This window comes from Tachypleus tridentatus, chromosome 1 (assembly GCF_004210375.1).
Source record: "Tachypleus tridentatus isolate NWPU-2018 chromosome 1, ASM421037v1, whole genome shotgun sequence".
NCBI lineage: Eukaryota > Metazoa > Arthropoda > Merostomata > Xiphosura > Limulidae > Tachypleus > Tachypleus tridentatus.
The window spans coordinates 73688937-73702850 of NC_134825.1; the positions used below are offsets into that span (position 1 = coordinate 73688937).

Genomic DNA, 13914 nt, shown 5'->3' on the forward strand with positions numbered 1-13914 from the left:
TTAACTACTCAATGTCGGCCGTAGCTACAAAATAATTTTAAAATATTTAAATGTTTGTTAAGTAAGCCAGGATAGAAATACCAACTTCAGGTAGCTGAGTGACAGCTTAAGAACTGTTAAGGTAGGGGTTTTAGTTCTGTTTAAAATCATTTTGTAAACAAAATGTAGGGGTTGAAAGTTTTATTCTAAAACTTAAGGTAGCTTTATTTCTACTGGTTATATCTAAATATTAAGGTAACTGCTTTCCCACAATTGTCTGCAGACCATGAAAAGCATCAGGAGTTGAAACATTGTGGGTTTAAGCATTTGACTCTCAACCATTGATTGATTCTTCATAGTTGCTAGCTATTTGTTGTTCATACTTGGATCTTGTCTGATAACTGAAGTATTCCCAGTGCATTTGGGTGCTATGACAAGAAGAACTAATAAAAGAAGAATAGTTGTTTAGTTTTCAGTTTCATTGTAATGTTTGATTTGTATTATGTTTTATGATGATTCTATCATCTATTGAGAGTTATTGTATCTGATAGCATTAGAGCTATTTGTTTATTTATTTAAATTTGTATATACAAGTAATATTCAATAAGAGATAAATTTTATTTTTTAGGAAAATAATTTTTTGCATAAAGTAAGTGAGCGTCTCTCTATGCCCAATATTTTCATCCTGAACAACTGGTGGGATGCTTCAGCCTTTGAACCAAAGTTTTTAGAGAGGGTAGGTTACCTTATTTTTATTAACTTGAATCCATAGCTTCATCACTTAGGATTTGTGAATGGCTGTGTATCTGTGAATAAGCTCATTTTTTATGGTGAAGAAAGAATTTCAATTAGATTGTAATACCTGCAAAAGGAATATTTTGAGTTCCTTGATTAAAATTTTGGTTATATTTTGAAACTTGGATTAAGGGATATCTATTGAAGTGTTTTTTGTGCTTAAATTATACAATGAACTCATCCCTCTTTAAACCATGACTGATTAAAAATGTCTTATGCTAGGAAATTTTAGTGGTCACCTATTTTGCTCAGGGATCTTTAAATATGGATCTGTGCGTGTTAAATGGGCATGGGGAGGTCATCTGATTGTAGTTGGAAGTCCCTCAGATGCGGAGTTGGGGGGCCCAGTGGTTGTACTAGGCATGAGCCTAGACTTGCACTCAATTGGATCTGTGCATCAAAATGGGTGCCCAAAAATATCTTGACTATAACCTGATTACCTGTAATCTGATCAGTGAATATGCTTCTGACCTTTTGAATATATATGTTGAACTGTTTTACTTAACCATCATATATGATTCAACATTTGAACACTGTAATATGCTGCCATGTAATTTCATACTAAATAACTCATGTATAAAACCGCAATGTGTTAAAAGCAAAAACAGATTGGTGGTAGGTGTTGCTCGGCAGTTGTCTTTGATCCCTCTAGTTGGCAGTTCAAAATTAGTGAGTAGGATATAACATTAGTAGCTTTACTATAACAGACAGGGTAAGGAAGTTTGGTGACATTGAAAATTGATTTTGAGACAATATTACCAAAACTGAACAAACTAGAAATAAATAGAAAAACTTGAGATTAAAATTGGGTAGAGCACAGAAAGCTCATTCTGTCGTTTTTTGTTCAACAAGAAAAAAAAATATGATACCTTTTTCATTCTTTGTGAACCTGACGATGACTGAAGAATGTCGAAACGTTATTCACTCCTCTATATAAAAAAATTTTCTCAACCAAAACGAGCCATTTTTACGTATCTATTTTTCTCTCCAAGTTGGTTTTCTCATCATCACTAAATATAATATTATTTCAACTGCTTGGATAGACGGAATGATCAAAAATAGTGATTATTAGTTAGTAATTATTTATTGTAATTTTAATTAATTGATTAGTTTATGTGATATTAGCAAATTATATTTCCTGTCCATACTCGATGGCAATTGTGAGGGCTTATGATTTTAAGAATCAGTTTCTGTACCTGCATGGGCATATACAGATAAAACATTGTGCCAACTTGTATATAATAATAAACAAATAAACAATTAATACAATATTTACAACATGTTAATTAAAAATTATTAATTTAAAAAGGGGAATAGGGATCATAAAAAGTACAGAAACAAGTTGAATCAAAATGCAAAGATTACATTTTTAAGCCTACAACTAGGGATTTAAAAAAAAGTAAACACTATAGGCTGGAAGTTGTGTCTACATTGTTTTCTCAATCTAAAAAATCCCTTATTTCACTTTTTCACTTTGATGTTTGATTTTCAACAATTTACTGCTGCATTGGTTTTTATTCCACCTAACAATTATTTACTGAGCCTGGTGGTTTTGTGTAAACACTCGTTTAACAAGCGAAGTATATAAATCAGTATAATAAATCACCACTCACAAGAGTAAAAAAATCTACAATGTTGATTGTTTATTGTCAGAAAACGTAATGATATAGTCACAGAAAACCACTTAGAGACAAAGTACAATAGTGAACTGAAGAACAGCAAAGAACAACAAACTTGAAACATTTTTTTGTACTATCACTTGCACAATTTATTTTGTAACTAACACGCATTAGAGAAGGATTTGACGAAATTATTCATGACGAAAAACATGAAGCCACATAAATTAATCTTAAAATTACCCTATTACATTCTCAATACTGCATTCATTACTGTTGTCTATGTTTCAGCAAAATGTTGGTAGCTGTTTCTTTCTTTTTTCTGTTGTAGCTTGTAAAACTATAGTTAATGATAATTAGACTGAAGATATTTTTATAAATATATGTTTTTTACTCAACAATACTGAAGCATTTTTATAGAATGCAATTTTGGATAAGTGAATACATTTCAAACAAACTTGATGTACAAGGAAGGAATGCAATGGAAAAATAAGATTAACAGTGGCATCACCAAAGTTTATAAAGTTACAGTTCATTATATCATTTATATTTTCTTAGTTTCTATTGAAGTTCATAGAAAGATTTAGAAATGAAATTATAAAGAAATTTTTTATCATTATTTCTCATTTCATACTGTTATTTTCTCATAAGATAGAAACAAATAATCTTTATACATTTCAAGAGTAACTTGAAACTTAAGTGTTACAGGATGTTGTAAACAACAAAATATTTCATACATTATAATTATTATTTTGTAAGAGTTTACAGGTCTTCAGTAATGATCCAAATAAAATGTTTTTTAAGACGGCAAGAAAAATACTGAAGTTTTTCTTTTCTTTTTTTTTTGTGAAGTGGGAGCACTGGCTGATGAATTTCAAAACGGTACTTTGAGTTCCAGGATTTTGAAAGAAAATTTGAGGTAAATAATGCTGTTACATATTATACTGTGTCACGTGTTTACTGTCCAGATTTCATCTAGGTTGTTTTAGCAATTGCTATTAAAGAATATAAGATGTATTTTCTGCCTATATTCTTCAGGCCTTCCAGGGAGTAGCATTGTGATCATTGTTATGATCTGACCTCTCCAGGGGCTCTTGATGAACTCTGATTTTGAGAAGACATTCTCTATAGCAGTGACAGGAAAGCATAATTGAGCTAGTTAAACATTTTTGGTTCTAGAAATTTATATTAGGCTAATGAAGATGGATGTAATAAAAAACAAATTCTTTTCAGTGTCTTACATTTTAGTATCTATTTAGACCTGTATGTTTGTAGACCAATATTATTTATAAACTGCTTTAACCCTCCTGCCCCAGGTATCCTTGACTGTGTTTGACATTCAAATTTTATTAAACTACTTTTCTTTGTGTTATATCATTTAGTATGGTATAAAATATTAGTAAATAACCCACATTTTAATAGTGTATGTTTTAAGTTCTTAATTTTATAAGGCAATATTTTACATTCAGAAATTCCCCTAGTGTGATTCAAGTGACACATTTTCTCTGGATATCTTATCTCTATTTTATCCACCTCATCCAAAAAAAAAAAAAAAAGAGTTTAAACATATATTACTCACTACAAAATTGTTATTGCTCAGACTAACTAACTTACTATAACTTTTATAACCTTCAGTTTTGTATTGTTACAAACCTATCAAAGAGAAAATCAGACCCCTCCTGTCACCCCCACCTCTCTTTCAGGACTTGTTGGTTGTTCTCTCTTGTATTTAATTACATATAACCTATAACCAATAGGAATTTAAAGTTTTCATCTGTCAAATGATATATTGCATAACATTGTGTTTTAAACACAGAAAGTCAATTTCATTTCTAATTAAACTTTGATTTTCAAGGGAATCACAATGGTCAATTTGGATGCATTTGTAACAACTCTTGTCCTATAGTTAGAAATCCAGAGAAATTATGAATGTTAGAGGTAATTGTGTACCTTTTCATGTTATTAGTCTGTGTTCTAAGGTGCATTATTTAATTGAATAAAAATTATTTAATGCACCACCACTACAAGTTTAAAATGTGTAGAGTTAATAGTCATGGGTGGTAGAGAGCAAAAAAAAAAAAAGAAATATGTTTTTGTTTTATTTATTACAGTAAAGGAAACTAAAAGGTAAAAATAAAGATCTCTTTAGGTTAGTTAAGGTTAGATTAGGTAAAATAAACAATAATAATATTATAATAAAATATTCCATGGAACATGCACAAGAGCAGCTTGGAGTAGCCTGAGGGTAATGTAATTTGATAACATTGTGTGAGGTGGGAGGGAGTGAGGTTACAAAATCAGTTAGAGTTAGGGTAGAGAATATTACAGATAAAATATAAAGTTTTACTAAAAACAAACATTTGAAATGTATTGATGAGGTTTTATAGAATACACAAATGAAAATTGGGATTTTTAAGGTGAAGAAAAGTAATTTTAATACTAATATAAATCACTTTGCATGTAAATTATTCAAAACAAATACTATGTTCATGGACAAATCTTTATTTTAGTTTTAAAAATACTTTACTAAAAAGATATTTTTATATGAAAGTTTTGTACTATTAATTGAAAGACTGCCAAATTTTGTTAAGATATACACACTATAAAGAAAGTTAGAAGTATTAAATCTTTAAAAAGACTTTAAATGAGTAGAAAGTAACTATATATGGTCAGTCAAATTATGCAATTTGTGAAAACATTTATATTAATGTTTTAATGATTTTTAAATTGCTTTAGTTGTATGGGTGGATCTCTTATGGGTATTTTTCTCCTTGCTGGAATCTAGTATCTCCAATGATTAGCATTCTGTGTAGGTTGTTCACATTTCAGGAAACTGTTCCCATTAGTCATCATTCTTCTCTACGCTTTGTACACTTATCTGTTCAAAGAGTTATACTTTAAACAGTATAAACAACTAAAAAATGATTGAGAAACTAAAATTTGCCACCTTTAACATGGCATCATCATGTACATTACACCACAGAATATAATATTTAACCCTGTGTACATGGGAGGATCAAAGTGCACATCATAACCTCTTCACAGAGTTACATTTAAAATTTAATTAAATTACTTTGTTTGCAATGTGTGTTACTTTGTCAACATGTGTCAGAGGTCATGTTATTCCATTTGTTGACTCACATTCAAATTTTTGTACAACCACTATTTTATGAACCTGTGTCAATAATATTGGTATTAAATTAGGATTATAATTCATATTTTAGTATTATGCAATAGTTAATTTCATATTTTAAAGGTAAGTAGCAATAAAACATATCTAAATGTTGATTTTTGTGTGATGTATGGTATGATGAATGCAGCTTTAGTTCAAACTTGATGTTTGTGATGTCCAGATACAAAGTCTGTAATTTTCTAGGAACTCATAATATCTATATTGACAAGCTAAAATATAAAATAAGAACTTCTTATCTTTTCTATTTGCTGAGGTATTATTCTTGTATTGAATCAGATAGTTGCTCAACTCACTTCATCCCATTTTTTTTTAAACACTCCCTTATAAACACTTGTGTCTATGACATGTGAATAACTAATCAAAAGTCAGAATGTCCCCAAGTGGCTTTTGCATCCTTTTGATGTATTATGACATCAACTCATTCTTTCAAAACAAGATTTCAAGGAGGTAGGTTGAGTCTTTAGTATGCTTGAAATTTCATATTTTTTAGACTGAAATACAGCATAGTTACTAAGTTTGATAACTGGTAGTGGAATTCTGTAAAATTAGTTTAGTAGTTTATGAATTTGTGATTATTTCAAATGTGTATATACAAAATCTTTAAAAAATTTTGTTTCACATTCTCCATGTGCAAAATTTTAAAAGGCTTAGTAACCTACAGCAAGCAGGATGTGAGTAAAAAGATCATTGTAACTAGAAGATATAAGTGTTTGTTATACATATTTACTGTTCTATGTTTTAAGAGAAATATGTTTAAGAACTTGTTTGTAAATTGTAATAATGTATATACATGTAAAATGCAAAATACTTGTCCACTAAAATGCAACCAAAACAAATCACTTTGTAAAGTCAGTTTTATATTTTTGAATACAGTAACATGAGTGCAGGTGCAATGTGTCATTACAACTTCTTTATATGTAAAAACAGCTGGTATAGTAAGAGGAGCAAACAATGTCATTGTCAGGTTCACAAAGAAAGGAGGAGGTAACTGACCACATTACAACTTCTGTAATGCTGACCTGGCATGGCTGAAAAGATCAGTATAATAAAAGTAACATACACAAGTTTGTAAAGTTATGAGGTTTAAGCTGTTTAAACTCACCATTTGTGTTTTCATGTCATAACCTGTAGTCATTTTCGAATAAAAACAAACAAACTTGTATTTATTTCCTAATTTTTTATGGTGGTTATGATGTCAGCCATATTGGCCAGCTGGAGAACAGGAATTAATGATAAAATATAAAGTTTTACTTAAAAAAACAAGAAAAAGATATTCAGGGGGTTGTAAAGATTATACAAATGATATTTGATACTTTTAGTATGGAAAATAGAGTATTTTTTATCATAACATGAAAATTGCTTTGCAGTCAGATTAGTAATGAAACTGACAATTCTCACAAACAAATCTTTAGTAAAAATACTTCCTTGAAAGATCTGGATTAGTTAATATGAGGTTTCAGGACCATGGTATATGGCCAGAAGGTCTTACTGTGTTAAGATCTTGAAACTTCCAACAGTTTAATGAGCTTTGGTTCACTTTCTTCCTCTTCTCAGCATTAGACTAATCATGATCTATTGCAACAATTCAACAGTGGTGGCTTTATCATTCAGTAAGGGGCTACTCATTCTTGTTTCCTTTCTGGTCAACCTTGGATGTCCTTCTATGAACCCAAACACTTCACATAAGCAGCTTATCAATAAATATTATAATACTTTCCAAAGTAACATATTTTTAAAAATTAAATCTTAAGGTTTGTTAAGTAATGTTTTTCTCATAGTTTTTTTTACTTTTCTCATGTTGCCTGTCCAACATGGAAAGTAATTTTTCATTTCACGATTAAAAATACTCTTTTATGCATCAGAAAATTTTCAAATTTCAGATGATAAATCTTTGTAATATCCAGATAGTTATCAAACACTTCTCTGTGGATTCAATCTATTTGACCACCATAAAAATTTAGGAAATAATTGTTATACCTTTTTCATTCTAGCATAACTACATATTATAACACAAAACATAAATATTTAGATTAAATGGTTTAAATCTCATAACATTATACATTTATATTTATTTTTTATTATATTGATTTTTCAATCCTGCTTGACCTAAAATACAGAACAAATGGCAATTTTCTTGTCATGGTCAATATGATACTTTGATAGGATATGAACAAAAATGTTGTTTGTGTGAAGGTTGCAACTGAAAGCACTTGAAACAATTCAGTATAGCTTTGACGTGTGTGAAATAGAAAATTTAGCTAAGTATTAAACTGCTTTTTCTAAGATTTTAGTAGATATTTATTCATCTGTTACTATATATCCTACCTTTCTTTTTTTAATACATGTAAGTTTTTTTACTATGAAAGCTGAGCTATCCATGAAAAGCCAGTAAATGTGTTCAATGTTACCACTTTGGGTAATGTTATTTACATAATGTTAAAAGGTTAGGTCAGTAAATTGTGAAGATTGATTAATGATTCTTGACCTGCTCCAAAATATTCTCATGGTGAAAGATGTAGGCAGGTAGTTGAGAGATATTCGTTATGGGAAAGGTTAGTTATCACATCTTGCAGGTGAATTGTTTTCATGATCTTTTGCTTCTAAAATCACTGGAAAGGTAATTTAAAATTTATCAGTGTTGGAAGATTAAGTTGTTTTTTTAGGGAATCAAAACATTGATAAGCCCAAAGTACAAGTTGTAAAATTGTAATTCATCATTTTGTGAGAGTGGATTTCACCAGAGATGCCAACCATTACGATTTGAGAGTAATTATTTCGATTTTGGCCTGGCATGGCCAAGCGCGTAAGGCGTGCGACTCGTAATCCGAGGGTCGCGGGTTCGCGCCCGCGTCGCGCTAAACATGCTCGCCCTCCCAGCCGTGGGGGCGTTATAATGTGACGGTCAATCCCACTATTCGTTGGTAAAAGAATAGCCCAAGAGTTGGCGGTGGGTGGTGATGACTAGCTGCCTTCCCTCTAGTTTTACACTACTAAATTAGGGACGGCACGGTGCAGCGGGCTAACAATCTACTCACTTAAATACCTGTTGAAGAATCCGCAAGCGATTGCGGCCCAATGTTCCTTGATGGAATCTAATGGTGATAACTAACTAACTAACTATTTCGAATTTGGTGTATACATTACGACTATACGCTCATACAGACAAATGTTACGACTTGTGTCAATTCCCAAATTATTGTATATTATATAGGCCTATACAATAAAGTGATAAATTGTTCCCCCAGGGCTTGAAAGGGGTGAAAAAAAATTGCTAGTGAGATACAAATAAATTTTGATAATAAATAAAAGACATAGTCCAAATGGCTACTTGCGATAATCATGTTTGTGCTTGAAATAATAAAAAATATTTGTTCTCCAACATATACTAATAGTTTGAGTGCGGTGCTTCTCCATACTGGGTGCGTGAGGGAATCCATCCATGTCATCATTGCTTATCAGCCAATCAGCGCTCGCGTAGATGGGTATTTCTCATTTTTTAAGTGGCATAGAAACACCAATACGATCGTTCACAAGATGAAAAATAGAAGCTTCATTCACCAGATTGTCTTATTTCTTGCAAATGTAAAAGGACTAAAACTGTGAATCAAAAATTTAGGAAAGAGTATAGTGCAAAATATCCAGTCATTCACGCAATTTGTCATTGCTCATAATTTACCCCTAGCTGTAGCCGATCATGCAGGACATCTATTCAGAAAAATGTTCCCAGACTCTCATGTAGCAAAAAAATATGGCTGTGCTAGAACCAAAACTACAGCCACTGTACAAATGTTGGGTTGTGAAAATGATAAAATGATTTCAAGCATACTTACTAACAGTGTTTACAGTTTAGCCACAGATGGATTCACAGACATGGATGACTCAAAACTGTATCCAGGGTTTGTACAATATCTGTACGGGCTCTGTCTACAATCATTACGCTCAGTCATTTGAAATAGTTGGCATCTCTGTTTCACAATTGATTTATTTGTTATATATGTTCATGTGAATTAATTGCATTATCTTTTTTTGAAAATTTTTAAAGTTGAATAAATATTTTACTTTTAATATTTTATTTATAAAGTAAAAATTTTGATTTCCTGTGGTATTGTCTTATAAGCATTGGTATTAACTAATTTTAAAATTGTCAAACTTCAGACTGTGGATTTTTCTCCTTTATTAGCTAATTGTTCTGGCATTAATATATTGTAGTGTTGTTTCGTACCTGTAGCCTGTATTTAAGCTTTTACGTATATGACAAATTTTTGGTTTTCTAGGAATGTCTTTCAAAATCTGCTGTAAAAACAAAATTTGAACAACATACTCAACAAGGTAAGGCCATCATCAAAGCTCTGCAACATATAATGGAATTAGCTTTTGGGAATTCTCATAAGAAAAAGTAAGTTAATGTTTAATCCTATAATTATTAATGGGGTTCTTGTATCTCATCAATTAAAAAAGTTCCTAGTTTGTTTATTTATCATATTGCTTGTGGGTCCAATAATTCAGTAATTTTGAGGTTTCTATAATGTACGAGTTGCACAAAATAATTTAAAATGTACAATCAGTATTCAGTTTAGTCTCAGCATTTACTTCTTGGATCCCAGTGTGTATGTTACATAAAAACTGAGTGATTTCGTCAAGTATGTTTTGCTAATTTCTTTACACTGATTGTTGTAACAAATAAAAACACAAATTACTTAACCCTTTGAACCCTACAAGCTAGAAATCCAGCCTAATGGAGAGGTGTATGTGCCCGAAAGGCCAGTTTTCCAACTTGACCATCTACCAGTATAACATGGCAGGTCAGTAAAGTTGCCAGTGCTAAATTATTGCTTACTTGGCACACACCTCGGAGTCTACTGGAATTTCTTTTCTAAAAGTAGACTGACTCTTAGTTGTTGTTGCATTTACAGTTTGAAAGTGAAAGTAATTTTTAACATTTTAAGGATATTTTAACATTGTTTTGATGGCATTGTCATGTTGAAATATAAGATTCTAACCAGACAGTCAAGTGAGACAAAAAGAAAATGTAAAAACACCAGATAGCAGTTATGTAAATTGTGAAAAAGACAAAGATTTATGGCCACCCAGGTTAGGAAATTGTTGGAGTCTGATCCAGAGGACATTCTAGACAGTGACTATTATGGCAATGACTTTGAAAGCGTATATAGTATTATCAAGACTTCTGGTAACAAGTTACCTGTTCATCGTTATGTTCTTGATGATTATCAGTCAACTTGGTCAACTAAAATTACTTCATTTTCGGGCACAGATGCTGAATTCAAACTGTTGAAAATATTGATTCAAGAAACATCTTGAATTGAATTTCAAGTGAGAGTGTGCTGCTGGTTTGTTGTTTTTTTTTCATTGTTTTGGGAGGAAACTACATGGAACCTAATCAAACAGGAAACACTGTCAAGCTGAATATGTAAAAGAAGTAATACCTAACAGCTACTGTGCTAAATTGTTTCATCTGGTTATTTTTCTTGAGGTGAAAGCTTTATTTGGGTGTTGACTTACCATTGAGATTCTGATCTACAAAGATAGGTACAAGATGTATTGGAAGAAGAAAGATAGCTGAATTACATGTGCACCTGAATTTGGTAAGGTTTTCATTTGAGATCTATTTTTAGTTACCTTGTCAGTGTTGCACTGCATAAATGAAAGAGATCCAAATGTTGACAAGTCAAACAAAATATAGAAGAGCAGATCAATGTTTGACATCATTGTGGCCAACAATACTGTGTTTACTGATTGTACACTGTCCCTGGATGAAGGAATGATACTCACAAAAAGTGTGCTGAGCATCAAGTAATATATCAAAGACAAACCAATCAAATGGGGTCTGAAAACATGTCTTTTATGCAAAACCAAAAGTGGATACATTATGAATGGGGAGATGTATATGGGAAAAGTTGATGTGGATCCACCATTGGAGACAGTCCTGGGTGTGAGAGGGTGCTTGGTGGCTCAGTTGTGTAATCTGTTTGAAGGACAGAATCACTGCATATTTACTGATAAGTTTTGCAATTCTGTAAATGTTGCACAGTTCTTTCTGGAGAAACAAGATATACGATTGTGTGGTACGTCTTTGATTAATGGGAAGAAATTTTCTAAGGAAGTTATCAAAAGGAAAATTGACTGTGGTTCTTATTCATTGTTGTACAATGGTAAGATAGCTGCAGTTGTTTGGTGTGACAAAAACCCAATTTACTATTTGGCAATCAAGTATATCAGTGGTGCTGATGTAACAGTGTTGTGCTATGACAGCAAGAAACACAAATGAATGTCAGTGTCATGCTCAGCTTTAGTGAAGATCTGTAATAACTATGTAATTGCCACTGACAAGAACAATTCCACGCACCTCTTAAAATTTCATTTTTTTACATTCACAATTCAATTAACCAATCTTACGATCAATGAATGCCAGGGAAATTAGCATCAACATTTACATTGTATTTCAAAGTATTGTATTATTTAAGCTTTAATTCCTCTATTTTAAAAAGAAACCTTAAAGAGAAATTCTTAATCTACAAATAACTGCAAACTTTTACAGAATTTTTTAACTTTGTAATTTGAATACTTCTTGATGTACTCTAACCTTCCAGGTATAAATAAATTATATGTTAATTTCTTCGTTTTCACATTCTTCTTTCAAGTCCGTAGGTTATGTTTCGAGAAAAATTACTTGGAACTCTTGATAGATGCATGTTCACTTTCTGTGTATAGAATGTTAATTTTTCATCTAATTATACTAAGTTGAGCTAAATATTTGTAAACAATAGAAAAATCACATTTTAAAATATCTGCCAGGCCAAGTATTGCTTAAGATACTCGACTCATAATCCAAAGGTTGTGGGTTTGAATCCCCGTCACACCAAACATTCTTGCCTTTTCAGCTGTGGGAGCATTAAATTGTAACAGTCAATCCCACTATTTGTTGGTAAAAGAGTAGCCCAAGAGCTGGTAGTGGGTGGTGATGACTCGGATTACGAGTCGCACGCCTTACGCGCTTGGCCAATGCAATAAGTAATAATCTTAAAGGACAGAAAAGGGGTAAAAAAAACCATAAAAAGTAAACTCATTATTAAGAATATAATCAAAATAACATTTATTAAGATTATTCGACCACAAATTGAAACGTATTTACATTTTTTTGTATTTTAATATTTGTTTTATTCACACATTGGTGACAGTACCTAAAATTTTTAGAATTTAGGTACAAGTAACTAAAATAGAGAAAAACAAGTTTTTAATTAAAACAGTCTCATTCATTTTGTACAAAATACTTATAATCTTGGACAAAATTTCCCATTTTGTTTTCAAGATATATTAAAAAAAGCCAAGAGGTACTGAAGTAACCAAATGGGTTCAGCCCTGTAGCCATAAAGTTAAGATGTCACATTGGTTTTGAAGTAAAAAGTTTTGAAATAAGCAACACATAAACCTAAGGCTAGGTTTCAAAGATTGTGGGTTTTGAAAAGGAAGTTATCACGCATATAAAGAAACAAATCAGTGATGAAATATGTGAATGTTTTATTATTTCAGCAAATCTTGCAGCTAAATCCATGATTCCAACTTACTAAAATAAGTTTTTTGTAAATCAAATAAATAATTGAAATAGTAATGCCTGATCACAAAATATATTCTATAAATTCTGCTGTGTAGGAAATTACCAGTTTAATTCCTCTACATTTTAATATATAAACAAAAGTAAAAATCATATGTTTTTAATGTATGGAATATTTTAATCATTTTTACCATCTCATCTAAACTAAATAAAACTATATTGCTATTTGAAAGATCCTTTAAGAATATATACTATCAAGAGTTGGCAATTACTTGTGACTTTGTTAAATCTTTCTTAACTTCATTTTGACTAGCAGTTTTTTACAAGTTAAACACAACATATAATTGAGAATAAAACGTTTATTTTAAAACCATATCTTGTTAATTGTGTTTGTTAAGACTACATGTTTAATAAAATTAAGTATAATCTTTCATGGTACTTGTGTTTGTTGTTTCATGCATACTTTACTTTGTACAGTTCACACTTTTCTTGCATTAGTAACTAATTTAGTTAAGAATGCCCCTTAGCATAAAAATCCTCGCATGTTCGTGTTTTTATACACACACACACACACACACACACACACTTCTGTAAACAGTACAATCTTTTTTTTTTCTCACAAATAGTTAACAGTAAAATGCATACAAGCTAAACACACTATAATTGGTCATTGTTGCTGATTAAGCAGGAAGAAAAGGTGAACCAGAATTATGTGAAACTGTGTACCTGAACTTAGTGTTTTGAGTTTTTGTACAGTTTGT

At 31.1% G+C, this 13914-nt stretch overlaps 1 pseudogene across 1 annotated transcript in view; it reads left to right on the top strand.

Moving 5' to 3' along the window:
• The window catches only part of LOC143232557 (mitofusin-2-like), a 59297-nt pseudogene that overhangs the window by 33852 nt on the left and 11531 nt on the right, over nucleotides 1-13914 (top strand). The window contains exons 5-8 of the transcript XR_013017593.1: nucleotides 608-715; nucleotides 1374-1443; nucleotides 3243-3309; nucleotides 9858-9979. The product of XR_013017593.1 is annotated as a mitofusin-2-like (transcript). The remainder of the gene's footprint in view (nucleotides 1-607; nucleotides 716-1373; nucleotides 1444-3242; nucleotides 3310-9857; nucleotides 9980-13914) is intronic.